At 40.3% G+C, this 7,759-nt stretch overlaps 1 long non-coding RNA gene across 1 annotated transcript; it reads right to left on the bottom strand.

Annotated features, from left to right (window-relative positions):
- Positions 1-3,741: 3,741 nt before the first annotated feature.
- On the bottom strand, positions 3,742-7,454 carry LOC140739005 (uncharacterized). The gene is made up of 3 exons (XR_012101528.1): positions 7,344-7,454; positions 7,093-7,182; positions 3,742-3,974 (listed from the first exon to the last, which is right to left on the bottom strand). It is a non-coding gene; the product is annotated as an uncharacterized lncRNA (long non-coding RNA).
- Positions 7,455-7,759: the final 305 nt, after the last annotated feature.

The following is a 7,759-nucleotide window of genomic DNA, read 5'->3' as shown; positions in this document are numbered from 1 at the left end:
TGCCCACAAGAAAATGAGTCTCAGGGTTGTATATGGTGACATATATGTACTTTGATAATAAAATTACTTTGAACTTTGAACTTTGATTTAATATTATATTTCAAGTGTAAATAGTATAATTTCATGCTCGTAAGTAGATAATTGATGATATGTCGAGTTTTTTTTTGAAAGGGAAACCAGTGTATACCATATAAGTGATAATGTAGCTTTAAAAACAAGTGTACTCCATGGTATTTCTTTTGATATATTGTTGTACCTGCCACTGCTGTGAGCTGAGTGTTGTTAGCCTTCAATAAAGAATATTTTCTTGGTGGCTCAATCGTTCCTTTTTGCTTTAGTTAGAAGAACCACTGAGTAGTCTACAGAACCTGTGCTGTACATGGACCTTAAATTAAACAGATTTGTTAAGTCGAATTCTTTTGACATCTAATACAGCGGGTGTAGCTTTCAATGTTTCCTTATTTTTTCCTGTGAATAGATTGTTCCCCTTACATATATCCAACTGTGGGAAGGACATCATCTTTCTACACAGTGCAATTTGCTACTAAACAACTTACACTGCATTGTGAGGTTCAGCAATAACTTTTACATATTCTTGCTTACCTCATTGACACTTTTCAAAAGCCACCTGCCACCTGATTATTTTGCTCCTTACATTGTTCAGCTTCACAGAAAACAACCCAGTTGCCATGATTTTCCACTTACATTCTCCACCTTTTCACTGACCCAATTTGACAACTTTGATGACACCACCAATGAATTAAATTCAAAGAGCTATGCTACTGGCTCCAGTATTGACGTTGAAGTGGAAGGAATGGTCTAGATCTCAAAAGAATGGTGCTTGTGATGTACTTTATTTTATCTCATCTAAAATTCCATTCCAGAAGTTTTAATTTAATGAGATAGTTTAGAAACATAGAAAACCTACAGCACAATACAGGCCCTTCAGCCCACAAAGCTGTGCCGAACCTGTCCTTACCTTAGAAATTACCTAAGGTTACCCATAGCCCTCTAATTTTCTGAGCTCCATGTACCTGTCCAGGAGTCTCTTAAAAGACCCTATCATATCCACTTCCACCACCATCATCGGCAGCCCATTCCATGCACTCACCACTCTCTGTGTAAAAAAGTTACCCCTGACATCTCCTCTGTACCTACTTCCAAGCACCTTAAACCTGTGTCCTCTCATGCTAGCCATTTCAGCCCTGGGAAAAAGCCTCTGACTGTCTACATGATCAATGCCTCTCATCATCTTATACACCTCTATCAGGTCACCTCTCATCCTCCGTTGCTCCAAGGAAAAAAGGCGAATTCACTGAACCTATTCTCATAAGGCATGCTCCCCAATCCAGGCAACATCCTTGTAAATCTCCTCTGCACCCTTTCTATGGTTTCCACATCCTTCCTGTAGTAAGGCAAACAGAACTGAGCACAGTACTCCAAGTGGGGTCTGACCTGCAATATTACCTCTCAGTTCCTAAACACAATCCCACGATTGATGAAGACCAATGCACTGTATGCTTTCTTAACCACAGAGTCAACCTGCGCAGCAGCTTTGAGTGTCCTATGGACTTGGATCCCAAGATCCCTCTGATCCTCCACACTGCCAAGAGTCTTACCATTAATACTATATCCTGTCATCATATTTGACCTACCAAAATGAACCACTTCACACTTATCTGGGTTGAACTCCATCTGCCACTTCTCAGCCCAGTTTTGCATCCTATCAATGTCCCGCTGTAACCTCGGACAACCTCCGACACTATCCACAACACCTCCAACTTTTCGTAGATTGTTGATATAGTTTGTAGATTGCCTCTATCACATTGTAGAACTAAACAAAAAGATTGAAATTAAATGTATGCAAAGTTTTCATAGATTTCCTAAAAATACACCACTGATACTATTATCTTTATACCATACTTGCAAAAGTCTTGGGCACATATATATAGCTAGGGTGCCTAAGACTTTTACACAGTACTGCAGTAATTTTATGTATTGCACTATACTGCTGCGGCCACCCAAATAAACAAACTTCATAACATGCATGTGTGATGATAGACCTGATTCTGATATGGGTCTCTATTGTAGACTGAGGCTGAGAAGGGGGCAGGGAGAGGGGATTTGATGGGAAACATCAGAGAGACATTCTGTAATGATCAATAAACCAATTCTTTGAAATCAAATGATCAAACCTGGTGTCTCAGGGCTGGGTGTGTCTGCACCCGCACCACCTCCACCCCAAGCACTCCTTCTCTGCCACCTGTCCCACACCCCTCCCATGGCACTCAACCCTTGCCATTCGCAATATCCTTTGCTCCCACCAGATTTACAAACTCACTCTCAGCTCCATATTGACAAATACAGTAAAGTCCAGACATCTTAGGGACCATATGTGGCTATGACTTTGAACAGTACTGTATGTTAATACATTAATATTTATTGAGTGGACTGTTTCAATACACACTAACCTATTTTTAAATGATTTCTTAAGTACAAAGAAGTTCCTAATATTACAAGTGTTGTTAATGTGATATACCAAATATACAACAAAGATAAATTCCATCTAACACCTCTTCTTCTTCAGACTATTTAATGTTGGAGCAATCTGGTAAAAGAAACATTAACCAACTGTAAGCATTTGGGCTGTCTTGTGTGCAATATAATCACATTCTGCCACACTTTTCCAGTTCAGCCATCATTTTCCATGAATGATAATGTGGTCCAAATGCTAATCTGATAGTTTTAAGCCTCTCTGTTTTTTTTTTCTGACTAAAATCACTGTAGAATAATTAGTTAATTGCTGGCAGCGAATTTTCAAACAGTATGGACGTCCATGACTTTCAGAGTTATAGTCGCCAAGAAAACATTGCTTGGTTGCAATTGCAAGCAGTTGCTTGGTTACAAGGGGACGCCTAGTTAACAGCTTCTATGTACTTCCATGTACCAATAATAATTTATAAAATAATGAATGTGAGCAATTTGTGCCAGAAGCAATGAACAAATGGGGCTAAGCCAGCCAAAACTGCACCATGGAAACTTCACAGTATTTGAATAATTAATATGACCTTTCACTAGCAATAAGCTTAATGTGATACCAGTAAACTCCAGCGACCAGCCCTGAAATTAGATGTGGCTACTTTAGTGTTTACAGCTATATTTGGAGAGGAATAATATTTTCAGGTTTTTTTTTGAAAGATTCAAGAGACTTTAAGTAATCTCCATGTAAATTTTAAATAGTATCATCCTTTTCCAAAAAGATCATTAGTGGGTAGAACCATTTTGGCTAAAACGGGAAAAAAGCATTCAAAGCAAAACATCTTCCACTAATTAATCAATCCATTTTTGGATGAACTAGTTTATATTTTCGTTAAATAAAGCTTCTTTTGTGAATCAGAGTTGTGAGAATTCATGGTTCTCTGACTTACCCAGAGAAGCCACAGAAATCTGTCTCCTGGGGTAAAGAGAGGTGCACCACCAGTGAGATAACTTTGTATCAGCTTCACTTATCCATCTCAAGAATTAGTTTTCTTCTTGCATGTAAAAACCAATCATTAGAATCTCAGATTCCCATTTCAGACCCTTGGGTTTCTGTAAGCAAGCTTGGAAAAAATACTGCAAATCCCAAAATCAAATTTAAAAGATCTTCCCCATAACAAACATGACAGGAAAAAAAATCGTAAGGCCATCATGTACCAATATAATTCATAAAAAGAAATAAATGTGAGCAATTTTGCAGTTTCAACAGAATTTGTGCCGGAAACATTGAACAAATGGGGGCACCACAGTAGTGGAGCAAGTCGCGCGATACTGTGACACCTCAGGGTGTCAGAGTTCAGAGTTCAATCCCAGTGTTCTCTGTAAGCAGTTTGTATATCCTCCCCGTGAAATATGTGGGTTTCTTCCAGGGCCTCTGGTTTCCTCCCACAGCCCAAAGGTGTACTGGTTGGTAGGGTCTATTCCATGCTGTATCTCTAAATAAATGAGTAGATAGATAGATAGATAGATAAATCCACACTGGCAAGAAACACAAATACCATACAATCATACAAAACTCAATGAAAAACATAACTGATGTTTAGCTTAATGAATCCTTCTCTGCATTCATGGTCAGACCATGCACTATATAATAGTTAGTTATTCCATATAGGAAGATATGGAATATATATTGCCACATAGCAGGGCACTGAACTTAGATCACGACAGAGTTCGAATAGCCATGAAAGCACAATATGGAAGGCTGATGACTGTCTTGATGTTCAGTAAGTATCCAGCACACTAACTCACGTGCCTGATGGTGTGGTCCATCCTTGACGTTGTCTAAACGATCAGCAGTTCCACTCGTTACTGTACCGCACTTCAGTTCTGAGAGCGTTAATAATGCGATGTTCCCACTCACAGCCATTTCAGCGGGTTTCCATCATGACTTTCCAGACCTGAAACGTTGCTCTAATCATTATTTTCCTTGAACCAGAAATACACTGTGATCATTTAGGCTACTTCACATTATCGATTAGGAATCATTGAAAAAGGACTCATTTATTGAGTCAAACAAAATTAAGCTATATGTAAAGCACAATTGTGAATGCTTAAACATTGAGTATTTATTTATTCAAGCAGTACACACAAAATGTTGGAGGGACTCAGCAGGCCGCAGGCAGCATCTGTGGAAAAAAGTACAGTCGACGTCTCAGGCCAAATGCCTTCGGCAGGACAGGAAAAATAAAAGCTGAGGAGTAGATTTGAAAGGTGGGGGAGGGGAGAGAGAATCACCAGGTGATGGGTGAAACCTGGAGGGGGCGGGATGAAGCAAAGAGCTGGGAAGTTGATTGGTGAAAGAGACAGAAGCCTGTAGAAGAAATAAAGGGGAAAGGAGCACCAGCGGGAGGCAATGGGTGGGCAAGGAGATGAGGTGAGAGAGAGAAAAGGGGAAGGGAAGTGGGCGGGGGGTAGTTTGTCTGGGAGCATTACCGAAGGCTTGAGAAATCGATGTTCATGCCATCAGGTTGGAGGTTACCCAAATGGAGTATAAGGTGTTGTTCCTCCAACTTAAATATGGCCTCATCACAACAGTGGAGGAGGCCATGGATGGACATATCGGAATGGGAATGGGAAGTGGAATGAAAATGGGTGGCCACTGGGAGATCCTGCTTGTTCCAGCGGACAGAGCGAAGATGCTCCAACTTGCCCACCCTTTGCCTCCCTCTGGTGCTCCTTTCCCCTTTTCTTTCTTCTCCATTTTGAGCAGCCATGATGTTCATGACTAAGAAACCTACAGGAGAGCAGGGATCATTGTTGCCCAATAGACACAGACCCACTCTGCCTTCATGCAGAAAACTTAAGATGGAGACAATCTACGTGAGCATCTAAATTTGAGAAAGATTTTTGAAAGTTCCTCACAATTGATGGAATCTAACCACACCATGAACCAGGTTGTGAACTCTTGGTCCCTTTAGAACAGGGGCTCCCAACCTTTTTTATGCCGTGGACCCCTACCACTAACCAATGGGTCCATGGGCCCCAAGTTGGGAATCTCTGTTTTAGAAGATAATGTTAGGATCATAAAATGGTCACAGCACACAAGGAGGCTATTCAGCTTGTCACAACCACTCTAGCCCTCTAGTAGAGCAGCTCATTGGCCACTCATTAACCCTATCTCCATAACCAATGCAAATCTTTTTTCAACATATACTGATCCAATTTCATCTAGAACTGCCTCCGCTATGTTGGTGTGCACCATTGCCAAATTTCAAACACATGCTATGTAAAATAGTCATTTTTCCTATCAGGTTTGATTCCCTTCCCTCATTTTGTACCTGTAACCTTTGTTCCGTAATCCCTCCAGTAAAGAAAGCAGACTTCCACTATCAGCTGTGTGTCAGCACTCTTCTCTTTGTATCCTTCTTCCAAATCAGCAGTTCCCACAAAGAGACTTCCCAGCCCGTCCAATCTAACCCTCAAATGCAGTTCCTAATCCTAGGAAACATTCTTGTATACATCTTCTAGACTCTTCCAATGACCCTACATCTTTCCCATAATGAAGAGACCAGAATTAAACATAGTACTCAAGTTGAGGTTGAGTTAGGGTTCTACAAAGTTCTGCCTGCCTTCCCTCTCTTTATACTCTAAGCTCCTATTGATAAAGCCCAGAATTACATTTACAATCCCTTTTCTCAGACTGTCCTGTAACTTTCAATGACTATGTTGAAGCAAATAATGCTAGAGACCAGACTTCAAGTGGTGATATCTTTATTTAGCATGATAGCATGGAGAGCCTGCAGAAAGGTGCAAGACTCTGAATCACAGAGCAATTTCTGCGTATCTTTATACTCATGAGCGAGCAAATCTACGTGACGAGTAGCATGAGAGCACATCTGTTACTCAAGATATTCTTAATCATAGGACAGAGAAGTGGCCAAATCACATGAGTGTATGTTCCTATTCGGCCGTTCGCACTCAGAGCCTGCATCATGGTTGTGAAAGGCTGTCTGTCAGCTGGAGGTCTAAACTCGGGGTACAAAGTTCAATATTACAAAGTTTAAATGGAAAAGTACATGTTAGTTACTGGGTTCTTTAACTCTTTCGCTGACTCTTCTTCCACAACCTGTACACACATACCCCATACTGCTTTTCCTCAATCTCCCTATCACAACATATAATTTTTCTGCATGAAACTTCACTCTTCCTGTGTCTGTCTGTTCTATAAAGCCTGTTTATATCCCTCTGCAGTTCATCGCTATCTTCTTGGCAGTTCACAATGCAGCCAAGATTTGTGTCATTTACATATTTAGATATTGTGGCTTGTATCACATGTATCATATTAATGCAGATCAACAAACAAATGGCACCAACAATAATCCCTGGAAAATGCCACTATTCACCCTCCCTCAGTCTGTTCCACAACGATTCACTAGGATCTTTTGGAGTCTGTTACTTAGCCAACTTTATAACTGTGCCCTCTCTGCCCTTTAATGCCAACTTCTTCAACTTTGCTGGTAAGCCTGTAAATGGCACCTTCTACAGACCCATGTACACGCATCAACTGCATTTCCTCATCAATACCGTTAGTAAAGAATCTTAAAATTCCAATACCTGTTTTCCCATCATTTTTTTTCATTATGACGAAGTTGTCTGATACACCAAACACAAAGTGCTGGAGGAGCTCAGCAGATCCGGCAGCATCTATGGAAATGGAAAAAAAAGCAGTCAGTGTTTCGGGCCAAGGTACTTCTTCAGGACTGGGAAGGAAGGGTGAGGGGAGGGGTAAGAGGCTAGCTGGAAGGTGATAGGTGAGGCCAGACAAAACATTGACTGTTTATTCATTTCAATAGATACTGCCTGACCTGCTGAATTTTGTGTGTGCTGCTTTGGATTTCCAGTATCTGCAGACTTTCTCATGTTTAAAATTCTTTGATTTTTTTTGAAGATTAAAGAATAATACGGTATACCAAAATACTTCTTGCCATCTCTGAACCAATAAAATGGGATTGGAAGAAAGTCATTTATGATTCCAATGGACTGCCTAAGAAGAAGAACAGTGAAGAGTATTTATTTTGTATAACACATTCCTAAAGAATAATGACACAACAGATTACACTGTTGCCTCACAGCACCTGCTATGATCCACAAATCTGAGTTTTTGCAGTTTTATATCCTGCATGAGATTCAAAAGTTCAAAAGTTTAAAGATCAAAGTAAAATATATTATCAGAGTACATACATATCGCCACACACAGCTCTGAGATATTTTTCCTGTGGGC

This window comes from Hemitrygon akajei, chromosome 14, assembly GCF_048418815.1.
Source record: "Hemitrygon akajei chromosome 14, sHemAka1.3, whole genome shotgun sequence".
Taxonomy (NCBI): Eukaryota; Metazoa; Chordata; class Chondrichthyes; order Myliobatiformes; family Dasyatidae; genus Hemitrygon; species Hemitrygon akajei.
Note: the sequence above shows the minus strand (reverse complement) of the source record. Positions and strands in the feature narration are given on the sequence as shown.